Source organism: Squalius cephalus (assembly GCF_949319135.1).
Source record: "Squalius cephalus genome assembly, chromosome: 18".
NCBI classification, from domain to species: Eukaryota; Metazoa; Chordata; class Actinopteri; order Cypriniformes; family Leuciscidae; genus Squalius; species Squalius cephalus.
This window is the reverse complement of record NC_137139.1, coordinates 4,439,313-4,459,839: the sequence shown is the minus strand read 5'-3', so window position 1 is coordinate 4,459,839 and position 20,527 is coordinate 4,439,313. Positions and strand designations below refer to the sequence as shown.

Here is a 20,527-nt window from a genome sequence, read left to right as displayed (position 1 = left end):
AGAATAGAATAAGCATATTTTAAGCCGATACATCAACATCTCTCATCATTGGGGTGGGGGAACGGATTTCGACAGCTGAACTATTTGCCGTCGGATTCTGTTCCCCCTATGTTTATTACGCAATAAGGTTCTAAGATTTATCACATTGCAGGAAACTACTGGCTTCAATAGCCTAGTGTTCAGTGCCCTAACAATGCTTTTTTTTAGCTTTGGGCGACCCGAGTTCAAGTCCCGGTTCGTCAAACTTTCTTGATTCTTTAAACTGATGCAAGTTAAGCCCCATCCACACACAAAAATAAAATCAGCATTTTTTAAGCCTCTCATAATGGGAGTGGGGGATGAGAGGCTATTTGCCTTTCATCAACACCTCTCATAATGGGAGTGGGGGAACGCATTCCGACAGCTGTTTTTTTTTGCCGTCGGTTTCTGTTTCCCCATATTTCTGACAAACTGAGGTTCTAATATTTTTCAAATTGATACTGTTTAAGCTCCATCCACACACAGAATAGAATAAGCATATTTTAAGCCGATACATCAACATCTCTCATCATTGGGGTGGGGGAACGGATTTCGACAGCTGAACTATTTGCCGTCGGATTCTGTTCCCCCTATGTTTATTACGCAATAAGGTTCTAAGATTTATCACATTGCAGCTAATTACTAAACCCAATAGCCTAGTGGTCAGTACACTCTGCACTGAAATGAATTGCTTTTCAGCTTATTAAGTCCCGGTTCGTCAAACTTTCTTGGTACTATACTGTCCTATCATAATAAAAGGCAAAAGATACATTCTTTAAACTGATGCAAGTTAAGCTCCATCCACACACAAAAATAGAATCAGCATTTTTTAAGCCATTACATCAACACCTCTCATAATGGGAGTGGGGGAACGGATTCCGACAGCTGTTTTTTTGCCATCGGTTTCTGTTCCCCCTATGTTTAGTACACAATAAGGTTCTAAGATTTATCAAATTGATGCTGTTTAAACTCCATCCACACACAGAATAGAATAAGCATATTTTAAGCCGATACATCAACATCTCTCATCATTGGGGTGGGGGAACGGATTCCGACAGCTGTATTTTTTGCCGTCGGATTCTGTTCCCCCCAAGTTTCTTAGCAGTGAGGTTCAAATATCCATAAAAATGCAGTCAAATAATTGTCCCAGATAGCCAAGTGGTCAGTGTACTGACATAAAGCACTTTTGGGCTTTGGACTGCCCGAGTTCAAGACTCGACTCGTGGATTTTTTCTTGATCCCATACTGTCCTATCATAATAAAAGGCAAAAAAAATAAAGAATAAATAAAAATATTCTTTAAACTGATGGCAGTTAAGCTCCATCCACACAAAAAATTGAATCAGCCTTTTTTTAAGCCACTCCATCAACACCTCTCATAATGGGAGTGGGGGAACGGATTCCGACAGCTGGTTTGGTTGCCGTCAGATTCGGTTCCCCCCATGTTTCTTAGCAGTGAGGTTCAAATATTCATCAAAATGATGTCAAGAAGGTGTCTCAAATAGCCAAGTGGTCAGTCCACTGACTTTTAGCACTTTTGGGCTTTGGGAGACCCAGGTTCAAATCCCGATTCGTGGATTTTTCTTGATCCCATACTGTCCTATCATAATAAAAGGCAAAGGCTTTCAAAAATTATTCTTTAAACTGGTGGCAGTTAACCTACATTGACACAAAAAATTGAATCAGCATTTTTTTAAGCCACTTCATCAACACCTCTCATAATGGGAGTGGGGGAACGGATTCCGACAGCTGGTTTGTTTGTCGTCGGATTCTGTTCCCCCCCATGTTTCTTCGCAGTGAGGTTCAAATATTCTTCGAAATGTTGTCAAAAAGTTGTCCCAGATAGTCAAGTGGTCAGTGCACTGACATTTAGCACTTTTGGGCTTTGTGTTCAAGTCTCGACTCGTGGATTTTTTCTTGATCCCATACTGTCCTATCATAATAAAAGGCACAATTTTTTTTTTAAATAATAATAATAATTTAAACTGATGGCAGTTAAGCTCCATCCAAAAAAAAATTAATCAGCCTTTTTTTAAGCCACAACATCAACAGCTCTTATAATGGGATTGGGGGAACGTATTCCGACAGCTGTATTTTTTGCCGTCGAATTCTGTTCCCCCCAAGTTTCTTAGCAGTGAGGTTCAAATATCCATCAAAATGCAGTCAAATAATTGTCCCAGATAGCCAAGTGGTCAGTTTACTGACATTTAGCACTTTTGGGCTTTAAAATTAAACTGATGGCAGTTAAGCTCCATCCACACAAAAAATTGAATCAGCCTTTTTTTAAGCCACTCCATCAACAGCTCTCATAATGGGAGTGGGGGAACGGATTCCGACAGCTGGTTTGTTTGCCGTCGGATTCAGTTCCCCCCATGTTTCTTAGCAGTGAGGTTCAAATATTCATCAAAATGATGTCAAGAAGGTGTCTCAAATAGCCAAGTGGTCAGTCCACTGACTTTTAGCACTTTTGGGCTTTGGGAGACCCAGGTTCAAATCCCGATTCGTGGATTTTTCTTGATCCCATACTGTCCTATCATAATAAAAGGCAAAGGCTTTCAAAAATTATTCTTTAAACTGGTGGCAGTTAACCTACATTGACACAAAAAATTGAATCAGCATTTTTTTAAGCCACTTCATCAACACCTCTCATAATGGGAGTGGGGGAACGGATTCCGACAGCTGGTTTGTTTGTCGTCGGATTCTGTTCCCCCCCATGTTTCTTCGCAGTGAGGTTCAAATATTCTTCGAAATGTTGTCAAAAAGTTGTCCCAGATAGTCAAGTGGTCAGTGCACTGACATTTAGCACTTTTGGGCTTTGTGTTCAAGTCTCGACTCGTGGATTTTTTCTTGATCCCATACTGTCCTATCATAATAAAAGGCACAATTTTTTTTTTAAATAATAATAATAATTTAAACTGATGGCAGTTAAGCTCCATCCAAAAAAAAATTAATCAGCCTTTTTTTAAGCCACAACATCAACAGCTCTTATAATGGGATTGGGGGAACGTATTCCGACAGCTGTATATTTAGCCGTCAGATTCTGTTCCCCCCAAGTTTCTTAGCAGTGAGGTTCAAATATCCATCAAAATAGAGTCAAACAGTTGTCCCAAATAGCCAAGTGGTCATTGTGTTGACATTTAGCACTTTTGGGCTTTGGACGACCCGAGTTCAAGTCCCGACTCGTGTATTCTTTCTTGATCCCATACTGTCCTATCATAATAAAAGGAAAAAAAAAAAATATATATATACTCTAAACTGATGGCAGTTAAGCTCCATCCACACAAAAAAAATTAATCAGCCTTTTTTTAAGACGCTACATCAACAGCTCTCATAATGAGAGTGGGGGAACGGATTCTGACAGCTGTATTTTTTGCCGTCGAATTCTGTTCCCCCCAAGTTTCTTAGCAGTGAGGTTCAAATATCCATCAAAATGCAGTCAAATAATTGTCCCAGATAGCCAAGTGGTCAGTTTACTGACATTTAGCACTTTTGGGCTTTAAAATTAAACTGATGGCAGTTAAGCTCCATCCACACAAAAAATTGAATCAGCCTTTTTTTAAGCCACTCCATCAACAGCTCTCATAATGGGAGTGGGGGAACGGATTCCGACAGCTGGTTTGTTTGCCGTCGGATTCAGTTCCCCCCATGTTTCTTAGCAGTGAGGTTCAAATATTCATCAAAATGCTGTCAAATAATTTCCCAGAGAGCCAAGTGGTCAGTTCCCCGACATTTAGCGTTTTTGGGCTTTGGCCGACCCGAGTTCAAGTCCCGACTCATGGATTTTTCTTGATCCCATACTGTCCTATCATAATAAAAGGCAAAGACTTTCAAAAATTATTCTTTAAACTGATGACAGTTATGCTCCATCCACACAAAAAATTGAATCAGCCTTTTTTTAAACCACTACATCAACACCTCTCATAATGGGAGTGGGGGAACGGATTCCGACAGCTTGTTTGGTTGCCGTCAGATTCTGTTCCCCCCATGTTTCTTAGCAGTGAGGTTCAAATATTCATCGAAATGCTTTTAAACAATTGTTTCACATAGTCAAGTGGTCAGTGCACTGACATTTAGCGCTTTGGGAGACCCGAGTTCAAGTCCCAACTTGTAAATTTTTCTTGATCCCATACTGTCCTAACATAATAAAAGGCAAAGACTTTTAAAAATTATTCTTTTAACTGATGACAGTTATGCTCCCTCCACACAAAAAATTGAATCAGCCTTTTTTTAAACCACTACATCAACACCTCTCATAATGGGAGTGGGGGAACGGATTCCGACAGCTGGTTTGGTTGCCGTCAGATTCTGTTCCCCCTATGTTTCTTAGCATTGAGGTTCAAATATTCATCAAAATGCAGGCAAACAGTTGTCCCAGATAGCCAAGTGATCAGTGCACTGACATTTAGCACTTTTGGGCTTTGGGAGACCCGAGTTCTAGTCCCGACTCGTGGATTTTTCTTGATCCCTTACTGTCCTATCATAATTAAAGGCAAAAACTCCCAAAATTATTCTTTAACGTGATGGCAGTTATGCTCCACCCACACAAAAAAAAATTAATAAACCTTTTTTTTAAAGCCACTCCATCAACACCTCTCATAATAGAGACAGAGCGCAACGCGTCATAATCTGAAGACCACGCCCACCAAGGGGGAAAACAAACCAACCGTCCCCATTGACTTTGCATTGCGAGAGGCTGCCTCCTTGTCATTTCTTGCTTCTAACAAAAGACAGAAAAATGCCTAAAAGCTGCTATGTGACAAGGTGTACAGAAAACAAGCTAAGAATCCCAGAAATAAGTTTTCATAAGCTGTCGACCCCAAAAAACGAGCGTTTGAGGACATAAAAGTGGATACAGGCTGGAACGAATGGGTAAATTGTGGGATCCTGACACTCAGTATGCACTAAAAATACACTACGTGTGCAGTAAGTTAAACATTTGGTCACTGGTGAGTCAAATATCCAAATGTCAGTTTTATATATTATATTTCTGTAAGATAAACTATCCTGTGTCGCCGATTACGGTCTCCTCCAGCGGACTACGTTAGTTCTCAGAGTAATGAGACACGTGACGCTCTGTCTCAACTGCCTGTATCCACTTTTATGTCCTAAACACTCGTTTTTTGGGGTCGAGAGCTATAAAAACTTATTTCTGGGTTTTTTAGCTTGTTTTCTGTACACCTTGTCACACAGCAGCTTTTTTGGCATTTTTCTGTCTGTTGTTAGAAGCAAGAAATGACAAGGAGGCAGCCTCTCGCAATGCAAAGTCAATGGGGACGGTTGGTTTGTTTTCCCCCTGGGTGTGGGCGTGGCCTAAATGCGCTCTGTCTCTATGGGAGTGGGGGAACGGATTCCGACAGCTTGTTTGGTTGCCGTCAGATTCTGTTCCCCCCCATGTTTCTTAGCAGTGAGGTCCAAATATTCATCAAAATGCTGTCAAAAAAATGTTTCACATAGTCATGGTCAGTGCACTGACATTTAGCGCTTTGGGAGACCCGATTTCAAGTCCCAACTTGTGGATTTTTCTTGATCCCATACTGTCGTATCATAATAAAAGGCAAAGACTTTTAAAAATTATTCTTTCAACTGATGACAGTTATGCTCCATCCACACAATAAATTTAATCAGCATTTTTTTAAGCCACTCCATCAACATCTCTCCTAATGGGAGTGGGGGAACGGATTCCGACAGCTGGTTTGTTTGCCGTCGGATTCAGTTCCCCCCATGTTTCTTAGCAGTGAGGTTCAAATATTCATCAAAATGCTGTCAAATAATTTCCCAGAGAGCCAAGTGGTCAGTTCCCCGACATTTAGTACTTTTGGGCTTTGGCCGACCCGAGTTCAAGTCCCGACTCATGGATTTTTCTTGATCCTATACTATCCTATCATAATAAAAGGCAAAAACTCACATTTTTTTTCTTTAAACTGATGGCAGTTAAGCTCCATTGACACAAAAAATTTAATCAGCTTTTTTTTAAGCCACTCCATCAACACCTCTCATAATGGGAGTGGGGGAACGGATTCCGACAGCTGGTTTGGTTGCCGTCAGATTCCGTTCCCCCCATGTTTTTTAGCAGTGAGGTTCAAATATTCATCGAAATGCTGTCAAGAAATTGTTTCACATAGTCAAGTGGTCAGTGCACTGACATTTAGCGCTTTGGGAGTCCTGAGTTCAAGTCCCAACTTGTGGACTTTTCTTGATCCCACAATGTCCTATCATAATAAAAGGCAAAGACTTTTAAAAATGATTCTTTCTACTGATGACATTTATGCTCCATCCACACAAAAAATTGAATCAGCCTTTTTTTAAACCACTACATCAACACCTCTCATAATGGGAGTGGGGGAACGGATTCCGACAGCTGGTTTGGTTGCCGTCAGATTCTGTTCCCCCCTTGTTTCTTAGCAGTGAGGTTCAAATATTCATCAAAATGCAGGCAAACAGTTGTCCCAGATAACCAAGTGGTCAGGGCACCGACAATTGGCTCTTTTTGGTTTTGGCTGACCCGAGTTCAAGTCCCAACTTGTAGATTTTTCTTGATCCCATACTGTCCTATCATAATAAAAGGCAAAAACTCCCGAAATTATTCTGTAAACTGATGACAGTTAAGATCCATCCACACAATAAATTTAATCAGCCTTTTTTTAAGCCACTCCATCAACACCTCTCATAATGGGAATGGGGGAACGGATTCCGACAGCTGGTTTAGTTGCCGTCAGATTCTGGTCCCCCCATGTTTCTGAGCAGTGAGGTTCAAATATTCATCAAAATGACGTTAAATATTTTTTGTCAGATAGCCGAGTGGTCAGTGTAGTGACATTTAGCACTTTTGGGCTTTGGACAACCCGAGTTTAAGTCCCGACTCGTGGATTTTTCTTGATCCCATACTGTCCTATCATAATAAAAGGCAAATACTTTTAAAAATGATTCTTTCAACTGATGGCAGTTAATCTCCATTAACACAAAAAATTGAATCAGCCTTTTTTTAAGCCACTCCATCAACACCTCTCATAATGGGAGTGGGGGAACGGATTACGACAGAAAGGTTTGTTTGCCGTCGGATTCAGTTCCCCCCATGTTTCTTAGCAGTGAGGTTCAAATATTCATCAAAATGCTATCAAATATTTTCCCAGAGAGCCAAGTGGTCAGGGCACCGACATTTAGCACTTTTGGGCTTTGGCCGACCAGAGTTCAAGTCCCGACTCATGGATTTTTCTTGATCCCATACTGTCCTATCATAATAAAAGGCAAAAACTCCCAAATGTATTATTTAAACTGATGGCAGTTAAGCTCCATTAACACAAAAAATTGAATCAGCATTTTTTTAAGCCACTCCATCAACACCTCTCGTAATGGGAGTGGGAGAACGGATTCCGACAGCTGGTTTGTTTGCCGTCGGATTCTGTTCCCCCCATGTTTCTTAGATCATGAGAAACATCCCTTCGGAATGTATGTGCAGCAATATGTAATACAGCAATGTATGTGGAATAGTAAAGGAATTGTTCACTTAAAACTGAAAACTGTCACTTACACACCCTCAAGTTGTTTCAAACCTGCATGAATGTCTGTCTTCTGCTGAACATAAAATAAGATATTTATTTATTTCATTTATCTTCATTTATCTGTTATTTTCTTCATAATAACAGGCTATACAACTAGCAAACACTCAATATGACTCAAGGAAGAAATGTAAGAAAATGAATTGTAAACAGATTTGACTGTCTTCATCAAAATAGCCTTGTAGAAAGATTACAAAATGCGCATAGGCTTATTGCCTATTGTTTATTGGGCGACGTAACAAAAATGTTAATATGAACCTTTAAATTAAAATAAATTACAAAATATGTTTGTAACAATATGTACATAAGTTACTTGTCAGGTATTGTTCATAAAAACAAGCATTAGATGAATAGTTACCGTTTAAACTGTTATGTTTCATCTGTCCCACCCGTGTTGCAAACAAAGCACAACTACTGTTCAAAGTCAATTTTTACTTAAATCATTCTATATTTGTACCGAGTAACACATGATACTAAGAGAACACATATGTGAGTTGTTGATCACAAAAAAAACTAAAAAATCTATCTGTAACCTTATCTTAGAAACCGACGTTTATCTGAAAAGTGTTTCAACTGTCCCGGCTCTCCCCTACCTACTTTATTTTTGACAAAACAGACTATATATTTAGTATATACAGTAAAAATTACAGTAAAAACTTTATAATCTATCCAATACTAGTCAACGAAATATTGTCTAAACATTCATCTTTCGTCTGTAACATATCATTTTTATGATATATTAATATAATAATAATAATAATAATAATAAGTTTAATTTATATAGCGCCTTTCCCAATCTCAAGGACGCTTCACACTGACAGTAAATAACAAGCAGTTTACAAATAAACGGACAATGGACATTTGCCCAGTCCAAGTAATGGGCGATTGCAGTTGCAAATCGCATTACATTTGCAATACAAACAAAAAACAGAGGCAACAAACATTAATCACAGACAGCATGGTGGGCAGTTGGAGTAAAGATGCAATAGATTATTGGTACCTAAGTTAACATTGTGACTGTGTTATGTCAAACTGACATTTTCATGACTGATAATACTGATTAAACAAATGTGTTTTGAGTTTATGCTTAAATTCATGCAACATGGTTGTTGTCCTGAGAGTCAACGGAAGAGAGTTCCATAGCTTAGGGGCTATAACAGAGAAAGATCTGCCACCCATAGACGACAGACGAAATCTCCGCTCACAGAGGAGTTCACAGCCAGAAGATCGGAGAGTTCGAGGGGGAATATAAGGAGAAAGTAAGTCAGACAGATAGGCTGGAGCAAGACCATTGAGTGACTTAAAGGTAAGCAGAAGAATTTTATAAGTGATTCGGGATGACACGGGTAGCCAGTGCAGTTTGAACAGAATTGGAGTGATATGGGCAGTTTTTTAGTGTAAGTTAGTAGTCTTGCGGCAGAGTTTTGAATATATTGCAAACGTGAGATAGAGTGTGCTGGTAGTCCAGAAAAAAGAACATTACAGTAGTCGAGGCGAGATGTGATGAACGTGTGTATTAGCGCTTCAGCGTCTTTTGGGCTGACATAGGGACGGAGTTTGTCAATACGCCGCAGATGAAAAAAGGACGCTTTACAAAGTTGACTAGTGTAAGCATCGAACGTCAGTGCAGGGTCAAGAATGATACCCAAATTTTTGACAGTGGTAGATGGAATTATTGATGTAGCTTCGAGGTCAAGTCTGGGAATGTTACTTAAATTTTTTGTTAGAGATGGGGGGCCAGTGATTAATATTTCTGTTTTAGTCAGATTCAGACTGAGAAAATTGGAGTTGAGCCAGGTCTTTAATTCATTAATACATGATGATAGTGATGTGGTCTGGTGAATATAATCCGGTCGGCAAGCAGTACATATATGGATATCGTCGGCGTAGCAGTGGTATTGAAAACCGTGGCGGTGAATGATTTGTCCGAGAGGCAAAATGTAAATAATAAATAGTAACGGGCCAAGAACTGATCCCTGTGGAATATAGGGCATATAAATGTTAATTTGCAGTTATACGTTGCTTATACAAATACATTTTATTTAAATGTCGCGATTAATATTTAACCAGTCTTTTTGCGTTTTTTCAGACATTATTCCATATCGCGATTAGCAGCAACAATTTAGCACTTAAGAATAAAGAACTTACTATTAACAATCCTAGCTGGATCCGTTGCTCCTCGAAGTGAAAATAAACCAGCATGTAACGGTTACCAGCCGGAGTGCCCTTGAGAGCCACCAGAGGGCACTCCACACTGGACTATCATATTCACTCACAGACTACAATTCCCATCCTGCATCTTCCTGGACTGATTATTTCATACACCTGCACTGCACTGATTACACGCACACCTGCACCTCATTCACACACACATAAAAGCCACTTCCACACTCCACTTCTCTGCGAAGTATTGTATTGCCCTGGCTTTCATTCTTAGTGGTTTTCTCTGTGTTTGCTTATCCGATTTCTGACCTAGGACTGTGTACCCCGACCTCTGATCGTTCTCTGCCTGTCTTGACCTGGATTGCTTATTGGACTATACCTTTTTGCTGCCTGCCCTGACTTCTGCCTGTGATCTCGTTCTGCCCTGTCTGTTCTCCGTTGTTCTATTTGCTGTTGATTTACCCTGCCTGTTGACCATTCTTATAAAGAGCTGCAAATGGATCCTTCTGCGTCCTCCACTTCATAACAGAATACTTCGCCGCTTCAGATCCAGCAGCTGAGAAAAGACCGAGACCCACCATGGACCCACTAATCAGTCTCTTCCGCCTCAGTCAAGGTAACCGATCTATAGAGGAATATGTTGAACAATTTTGTGAGCTCTGCCATGGGGTAGACTTGGACGAGGCAGTCTTAAAGGATAGTTTCAGATATGGGCTTGAGGACATGTTAAATTATCTAATGCCTGACAACACCCCTCAATGGACTCTGTCGATATATTGAATTCGCTCTGAGGTTAAGCAGATCATCCTTTTCTGCGGGCCCTGTGGATGAGGGGTCCCATGAACTTACCACACCCGTTGAACCAGAATTCTGCTATACCTCCCCGTACTCTCGTTACGTCTTAGCAGAATTTCCAGAGTCCTGTCACTTCTCAGCAGATCTTCCAGAGCCTGGCCACTTCTCAGCAGATCTTCCAGAGCCTGGCCACTACTCAGCAGAGCTTCCAGAGCCTGGCCACTTCTCAGCAGATCTTCCAGAGCCCTGTCACTTCTCAGCAGATTTTCCAGAGACTGTTCCCGTCATGCCAGCCATCAAGCTAGTCACCGGATCGGTCTATTATCGTCCAGGACTGGTATCCAGTGTGGCCGATTCCCCGCTGAGGTCAGTACGTGTTGCCATAAGGGCCATCGTGCAGGAGTCTCGTCCCGCTGAGACTATCCTGCATAAATCTTGTTTTACCGAGACCTTCCTGCCTAAGTATCTTTCTGCCGAGCCTGCACTTCACACCAGTCCAGCCAAGCCTGCACTTCACACCAGTCCAGCCAAGCCTGCACTTCACGCCAGTCCAGTCGAGCCTGCACTTCACGCCAGTCCAGAGCTGTGTTCACCGCTGGTCCTGCCCAGCACAAAGCCTTCACCGCTGGTCCTGCCCAGCACAAAGCCTTCACCGCTGGTCCTGCCCAGCACAAAGCCTTCACCGCTGGTCCTGCCCAGCTCAAAGCCCTCTTCACCGCTGGTCCTGCCCAGCTCAAAGCCCTCTTCACCGCTGGTCCTGCCCAGCTCAAAGCCTTCACCGCTGGTCCTGCCCAGCACAAAGCCTTCACCGCTGGTCCTGCCCAGCTCAAAGCCCTCTTCACCGCTGGTCCTGCCCAGCTCAAAGCCCTCTTCACCGCTGGTCCTGCCCAGCACAAAGCCTTCACCGCTGGTCCTGCCCAGCTCAAAGCCCTCTTCACCGCTGGTCCTGCCCAGCACAAAGCCCTCTTCACCGCTGGTCCTGCCCAGCACAAAGCCCTCACCGCTGGTCCTGCCCAGCTCAAAGCCCTCTTCACCGCTGGTCCTGCCCAGCTCAAAGCCCTCTTCACCGCTGGTCCTGCCCAGCTCAAAGCCCTCTTCACCGCTGGTTAGGGCTGGGCGATATATCGCGCAATATTGTTAGGCGCATCTCATCAGTAAAGCCGGTTCCCTTGATTACTAGTAAATCACCATCACCTGCTTTCAGATGGAGCGGTGTTAAATTAACACTCCTGGGGCTGTGAGTGTATACGAGTCCACACTCAAGAGTGTTAAAGTTAATGAGATAATTAAGAGATTAATTAAGTGATTATTGAGCATTATTGAAGACACCTGATGTTAACAAGTAGAATCGCTGAAGAAGAAAATCACAAATTGTAAGTTACCATTAAGGTGATGGGTGTTTGCTTTAGTTGGGCTCTAGACCATTATATGTTTACTTTAATATTTACTGTTGTTTGTCTGCTGTTATTGACTTATAACAGCTAAATGAACAAAGTAAAGTGTTATCTTATAGTGTTGGTTATGTTTTGACATAATCATGCTGTGATCTGAAAAAGGAAACTTATTGAGATAGTTTGGTTTAACTTGTTAGCAGCAGTTTAGTGAATCTTCAGCCTATGATTATCAGTACTTTACTTATAATTCAAAATATTTAACAACCATTGTTCTGATTAAAACACATTCAGACAAATTCATTTAAAACACAGACATCAATAATCAGTCTGTGAATCTCAACAATGGTGACAATAATAAAGCATGTTGCAGTGGCTGCCACCAATCACAACTCATTAATGGCTCCCATCATGCATTGCGGTATGAATAAATTATGATCTGAATTGTCTATGTAATTTACTTTTCCTAATTGAATATTCTGCTCATCACCATTGTTGAGATGCATAGACTGAATCTTGACATCTGTGTGTGCCTAAAAGAATGATTTTATTTTTTAAACAACTTTTAAGAAATCCTTTATATTATTATATCAGAAATTCTGGGCATTTATGCAGATTCACTAACCAACAACATAAATCGAAGTCAGAAAGAAGGATTTTAATGAGTTCAGTGATCAAGTTCAAATGATGATTTTCATAACATAACCAACACCATCAGATCACTTGTTTCTTTGTTCAACTGGTGATTATAATTCAGAAACAACAAACAAACGAAATCTAAAGTTAACAATGGGTCAAGAGCCCAACTAAAGCAAACACTATTCTCCATAACGGTAACTTACAATTTTTGATTTTCTCCTTCAGTGATTCTGCTTGTTAACATCAGGTGTCTTCAATAATGTTCAATCATCACTAAATTAATCACTTAATTATCTCATTAACTTAAACACTCTTGAGGTTGGACTCATAGACTCCCAGGAGTGTTCATTTATCACTGGAGTTTTTGCTGTGTACAAAGAGCCGTAGTTAACTGACAAGCTGAGCCATATCGCATTAATTATCGCTGGCGATACGTCCGCGATATTAATGCGATATGGCTCAGCTTGTCAGTTAACTACGGCTCTTTGTAGTAAATGCCGCTCCATCTGAAAGCAGGTGATGGCAATTTACTACTAATCAATTAACCGGCTTTACTGACGAGATGCGCATAACAATCTCACGATATATATCGCCCAGCCCTACCGCTGGTCCTGCCCAGCTCAAAGCCCTCTTCGCCGCTGGTCCTGTCCAGCTCAAAGCCCTCTTCGCCGCTGGTCCTGTCCAGCTCAGAGCCCTCTTCGCCGCTGGTCCTGTCCTGCTCAAAGCCCTCTTCGCCGCTGGTCCTGTCCAGCTCAGAGCCCTCTTCGCCGCTGGTCCTGTCCAGCTCAAAGCCCTCTTCACAGCTGGTCCTGCCCAGTTCATAGCCCTCGCTGCCGCTGGTCCCGTCAAGTGCAGAGCGCGCCGAGCCAGTGTCTCAGGACAAGATGGTCTCCGCCGAGCCAGAGCTTCACGTCAGTCCTGCCGAGCCAGAGCTTCACGTCAGTCCTGCCGAGCCAGAGCTTCACGTCAGTCCTGCCGAGCCAGAGCCAGAGCTTCACGTCAGTCCTGCCGAGCCAGAGCCAGAGCTTCACGTCAGTCCTGCCGAGCCAGAGCCAGAGCTTCACGTCAGTCCTGCCGAGCCAGAGCTTCACGTCACGTCCGCCCGTCCAGAGTCTCGTCCTGCCGAGACTGAATCTGTTCCTGATCCTGAGCCTGAATCTGTTCCTCTTCCTCACTCCACGCCTGTGTCTTCGGACAAGATGGCCGACTCCACGCCTGTGTCTTCCGACGAGACGGCCGACTCCACGCCTGTGTCTTCCGACGAGACGGCCGACTCCATGCCTGTGTCTTCCGACGAGACGGTCGACTCCACGCCTGTGTCTTCCGACGAGACGGCCGACTCCACGCCTGTGTCTTCCGACGAGACGGCCGACTCCACGCCTGTGTCTTCCGACGAGACGGCCGACTCCACGCCTGTGTCTTCCGACGAGACGGCCGACTCCACGCCTGTGTCTTCCGACGAGACGGCCGACTCCACGCCTGTGTCTTCCGACGAGACGGCCGACTCCACGCCTGTGTCTTCCGACGAGACGGCCGACTCCACGCCTGTGTCTTTGGACAAGATGGCCAACTCCACGCCTGTGTCTTTGGACAAGATGGCCAACTCCACGCCTGTGTCTTTGGACAAGATGGCCGCCGCATCCTCTGAGCCCGTTCCTGTTCCTGAACTGCCTGATCCGCCCTGGTCGCCTGCACTGCCTGATCCGCCCTGGTCGCCTGCACTGCCTGATCCGCCCTGGTCGCCTGCACTGCCTGATCCGCCCTGGCCTTCCGTATTACCGCAGTCTCAAGGTCCTCTTCCACTCCACGGACCTGGCCCTCCATCCCGCCCCCGGATCCGCCTCCGGGCCACCTCCCACCTGGACAGTTTGAGCGTCTGGAAGCCGCTCTTTGGGGAGGGGCTATGTAACGGTCACCAGCCGGAGTGCCCTTGAGAGCCACCAGAGGGCACTCCACACTGGACTATCATATTCACTCACAGACTACAATTCCCATCCTGCATCTTCCTGGACTGATTATTTCATACACCTGCACTGCACTGATTACACGCACACCTGCACCTCATTCACACACACATAAAAGCCACTTCCACACTCCACTTCTCTGCGAAGTATTGTATTGCCCTGGCTTTCATTCTTAGTGTTTTTCTCTGTGTTTGCTTATCCGATTTCTGACCTTGGACTGTGTACCCCGACCTCTGATCGTTCTCTGCCTGTCTTGACCTGGATTGCTTAGTGGACTATACCTTTTTGCTGCCTGCCCTGACTTCTGCCTGTGATCTCGTTCTGCCCTGTCTGTTCTCCGTTGTTCTATTTGCTGTTGATTTACCCTGCCTGTTGACCATTCTTATAAAGAGCTGCAAATGGATCCTTCTGCGTCCTCCACTTCATAACACAGCATTTCTGAGGTCAAATTTTCCTGGATTATATTACTATTACGCTATCATTCTTCCACATAGCGTCACAAGACGACGTAAAGTACATGAATCTGATTAAATTTGATATGTTTTATCGAGCTGATGTGGGCGTTGACACGTGTTTGTGTTTGAATAGCGCACGCTCTTTGCGTGTTCACACATTAGCCATGAGAACGACAGACATCTCTCTCTTTTCATACAGATTACATAAACAGAGAATATTTATTTTTGTTTTGAATTCGATTATTTAAAGTCAAGTCAAGTCATCTTCATTTATATAGCGCTTTTAACAATGTAGATTATCTCAAAGCAGCTTTACAGAGATAAATGTATAATTTAACGTAAGATTGTTTTGGCTTTATAGCGGTTCTTTAATAAAGCTATTTTCCAGCTAAAGTTGGTTTTGATTGATTCGCTTCCGTCGCAACGATCATTTGTTATTAAATTAGGGGCCGCCAAGACGACACCATTCTCTCTACACAAACTTTAAACGCGATCCTGTGAGAAACGCTGATGGCGTTCAGATGCGCATTAAGAACGGGTTCAATAGTTATGTGCGTTTGAATATATGTGTGCAGGTTTGGAATTCCCTACAAACCAAGCCTAAACAAATTACTGGTGTTTCCTTATAGTTTTAATTCAGAATTTTATTTTATTTGATCAATTCGGGGTAGATACGCAAATTGAGTTTTCCCGACGACGCTTTATCTGTAGAGTGGGAAAGGGATCCTCCATAGGGAGAGACTAGTTGGCACTTCAGCACTGCGTTGTCATCGGGTCCAGGCGAAGGGCCTTCGTCAGATCTGGAAACGGCCTGGATCCGGCAGGCTGCGGGAAAACCTCGGGATAAACACAGACACTAAAATTAGCGTAGATGCCATTCTTCTCATGATGTAACAAGTACATCAGGATTTATGGGAAGTGTTCCCGGTTCCAGCTGACCTAATCTATGCAGCCTAATATTGAATTATAGAAGTCTATAATGTATTATGTGAATGCTAGGTCAAAGAGATGTGTCTTTAATCTGGCTTTGAACTGACAGAGTGTGTCTGCTTCCCGGACAATGTTAGGAAGACTGTTCCAAAGTTTTGGTGCTAAATAGGAGAAGGATCTACCGCCAGCAGTCAATTTTGATATTCTAGGTATTATCAACTGGCCGGAATTTTGAGATCGCAATAGACGTGAAGGAGTATAATGCGTTAAGAGCTCGCTCAAGTACTGCGGAGCTAAACCATTTAGTGCTTTGTAAGTAATCAGCAATATTTTAAAATTGATGCGATGTTTAATAGGGAGCCAGTGCAGTTTTGACAGAACTGGGCTAATATGGTCATACTTCCTGGTTCTGGTAAGAACTCGAGCTGCTGCGTTTTGAACTAGCTGTAGTTTGTTTATTAAGCGTGCAGGGCAACCACCCAGTAGAGCATTACAATAATCTAGCCTGGATGTCATGAAAGCATGCACTAATTGTTCCGCATTTGTCAATGAGAGCATATGACGTAATTTAGATATATTTTTAAGATGGAAAAATGCGGTTTTACAGATACTAGACACGTGACTTTCAAATGAAAGATTGGTATCAAAGAGCACACCCAGGTTCCTAACCGACGACGAAGACTTAACAGAGCAGCCATCAAGTGTTAGACAGTATTCTAGGTTATTACGTGAGGACGTTTTTTGTCCAATAATTAGAATCTCTGTTTTTTCAGAATTTAGAAGTAGGAAATTACGAGTCATCCAATTTTTTATATCAGCTATGCATTCTGTTAATTTAGTGAATTGGTAAGTTTCGTTAGGTTTTGAAGAAATATAGAGCTGAGTATCGTCGGCATAACAGTGGAAGCTAATTCCATGTTTCCTAATGATATCTCCTAATGGTAGCATGTACAGAGTGAACAGCAACGGTCCTAGTACTGAGCCTTGTGGTACGCCATACTGAACTTGTGATCGATGAGACATCTCTTCATTTACTGCTACAAACTGATAACGGTCAGATAAGTATGATTTAAACCATGCTAGTGCAATTCCACTAATGCCAACATAGTTTTCTAGTCTATTTAAAAGAATGTTGTGGTCGATGGTGTCAAACGCAGCACTATGATCGAGTAACACTAATAGCGAGATACAACCACGATCGGATGATAAGAGCAAATCATTTGTGACTCTAACGAGAGCTGTCTCGGTACTATGGTACGGTCTAAATCCTGACTGAAAATCCTCGCAGATATCATTTCTTTCTAGAAAGGAACACAGTTGTGAAGATACTGCCTTTTCTAGTATCTTTGACAGAAAAGGTAGATTCGAGATCGGCCTGTAATTGACTAATTCTGAAGGATCAAGTTGCGGTTTTTTAACAAGCGGTTTAATCATAGCCAGCTTAAAGTTTTTTGGTACGTATCCTAGAGACAAAGATGAATTAATGATATTAAGAGTCTGGAGGTTACTTGCTTGTTTGCGTTCCTTTTGGGAATTCTTTTGGTCAGCGTCAAAGGGGTTTCCCGAGTTCGTTCGTTGGCTGGTCTCCTCGTGCCTGATGTCTGGGGCGGCCAGTCACGTGGTGTGCTGGCGGATCAATGAAAGTCTTTGTATTGTTGAAGCTGGCTTTGCAGAAGAAACGTGGACCGAAATCTTGCCGCAAAACTTAACTTAGAACCGAGACTCACAACGGAAAAGAAAGGAAACTAAGAAAAGAAAGGAAATTGAGATGAGAGTAGATGATGGCTTGAATGTTGTTTCAAAGTTGTTTAACCCATGTTCTTCTGATCTTGATTTAGGTTCTTTCGTCTGCGCGTTTACATGGTTACTTTTTCTTGAGAGAGAGAGCCTTCTTGAGAGCGAGAACAGAGAGAGAGAACTTTGTTTCGGGTCTAAGATTTTAAACTCAAAAGTTCGTCCAACCTCCTGAAGAGATTTGACCAATTAAACACTGGCTTTATTAGAATTTATTATAAGAATACGAAACATTTCACACAGATTTCAGTCAAGCCATCTTTTGAATCACGAGCATACGATCATACTGATATGAAACACAACACACTTTCATTCAAACATCTAACAGTTATAACCATTAAATTACTTACATGGGATCTAAGCTTATTAAAAATGCATATAAGTGGTAGAAACAACAAAGGATTATGTAGTTGCATGATGTTTGATTATAAGTCCATCGAAAACTGTTCTGGAATGATTTTATGTATCGTTATGGGGTAAATCTCAGTTTTCTGTGGCTTGGAGAGAAGAGAACTCTGGTTTGGTCATTTAGAGGTCCTAATGGGGGAGGGGTCAGGAATGTTGTGGGGTCCAGCAACATCTGCTGTTATCTTGACTGAGCACTGAGTTGTGCCATCTCTGAACCAATCATTCTTTTAAAAACCACCTCACACTGACAAGTTCTTCCTTTAGTTTGGCCATAAAAAGTTCTCATAGTAGCCTTGCTGGCGCCGGTATGGGTGATTTTGAGTCTGGAATGTTGAGTTCTGTGTGGAGTTACATTTGAACAAAACACCTGGAAGCTTAATTTGTGTTTGATTCGCACACAGTCTTTACACATTCATGGCTTACACTGAAATCATGTTTTGATTTCTTGTTTTCAGTCTGGCTAACTGTCTGAGCCAGGACGGACTTATTAAAACTTCAGAACAAGTGATGTATGACAGATTAAATTCAAGTAATATAAATGGCTGGGTTAATTATGGTGGGTAATCAATATATATTTTCCTGAAATATTATGCAGCAATACACAATGCAACAATTCAAGGGAAATACATACCTGTTCATAACTTTGTTCACGCAGTCTCTGACAGAAGATCCACCAACTCTGGACAGTTGCTTGACCTAAATGTGAAAACAATTGAAATAATGCTATAGAAAGATAGATGGATATATACACACATAAATACATATATACATATTTTTTATGTCACAACTTATGCAGATCAACTTGTTATCAACATCTTTAATGTTTTCTTCAAAGAGTTTTAGGTCACTCTCAGAATCCATTTTCTTAAGAGTCGTTGTACTCACTCCTCGATGCAGCTGTCAAGAGGCAAAACAACATTAGGAAATTCTGTTATTAATTTTAAATGCCGATTTACTGCTCAAGAAACATATTATCATTATCAATGTTGAAAATAGTTGTGTACAATTTATGTTTCAGGATTATTTAATGAATAGAAAGTTCAAAAGAACAGCATTTATCTGAAATATAAAGCTTTTGCAAAATTATAAATGTCTATACTGTCACTTGATCAATTTAGTGCATCCTTGCTGAATAAATGTATTAAATTTCTTTAAGCTCTCCCCCCAAAAAGATTCTTAACGACCCAACACTTTTGAACGTTTTTGAATGTTACAAAAGCTTTATATTTCAGATAAATACTGCTCTTTTGAACTTTCTATTCATCAAAGAATCCTAAAAAAAAAAGAGAATGTTTTACACTGCTTTCAACATTGATAATAATCATAAATGTTTGTTGAGCATCAAATCATCATATCAGAATGATTTGTGAAGGATCATGTGAAATTGAAGACTGGAGTAATGAAGATAAATTCAGCTTTGATCACTGGAAAAAATTACATTTTAAAATATATTAAAATAGAAAACAGTTATTAAAATGTAAAATAATATTTCACAATATTACAGCTTTTTTTGTATTTTTAATAAAAAATGCAGCCTTGGTGATCAGAAGAGACTTCTTTCAAAAACAATCAAATTAGTACATTTTCCAAACTTTTGACTGGTAGTGTATATTAGGCTGTGTTGTTACTAAGGTAGACTTCGTTTTAAAATAAGATGCGACTGTAAAGTTCTCACATACAGTGGGAAGCCCTCTGGGACTGGGGCGCCCTCTGGGACTGGGGCGCCCTCTGGGACTGGGGTTCACTCTGGGACTGGGGTTCACTCTGGGACTGGGGCGTCCTCTGGTACTGGGGCATCCTCTGGGACTGGGGTTCACTCTGGGACTGGGGCGTCCTCTGGTACTGGGGCGTCCTCTGGGACTGGGGTGCCCTCTGGTACTGGGGCGTCCTCTGGGACTGGGGTGCCCTCTGGGACTGGGGTTCACTCTGGTACTGGGGCGTCCTCTGGGACTGGGGTGCCCTCTGGGACTGGGGCGTCCTCTGGTACTGGGGCGCCCTCTGGGTCCATCAATGAAAGGGGGAGGCTAACGGTTGTTTTGCATACCCCTGTAGATTGTAAGTATTTCCAAGTATTATCAAAAACAGAATATTCATTCTTTACATACAGACAGGATTTACTTATATTCATAATGCAAAATGCACGGTCATACAGCATTTCTTACTTCTTACATTTGAAGCTGAGGCCATAGGTGAAGAATCAGGTAGTCTCCTTCCTGTTACTTTTTGATTGTGTGTTACCTCACCTGCACAAATATAGTTAATTATATGGTAGTGTAAAATATTAACAGTAAATCACTTCACAGTGTAATACAGCATTGGTTATTATGAAATCAGCAGGCTGTACTTTTAGGTCTTTCTTGTGGAGCAATGACAGACATTATAAGCTCTATATTTGTAAATATTAACTCAGATTCA

General features: G+C 41.9%; 1 long non-coding RNA gene across 1 annotated transcript; it reads right to left on the bottom strand.

Annotated features, from left to right (window-relative positions):
• Positions 1–3,215: 3,215 nt before the first annotated feature.
• Positions 3,216–4,119, bottom strand: LOC307145917. The gene is made up of 2 exons (XR_013819018.1): positions 4,086–4,119; positions 3,216–3,503 (listed from the first exon to the last, which is right to left on the bottom strand). It is a non-coding gene; the product is annotated as an uncharacterized lncRNA (long non-coding RNA).
• Between the last annotated feature and the right edge of the window lie 16,408 nt (positions 4,120–20,527).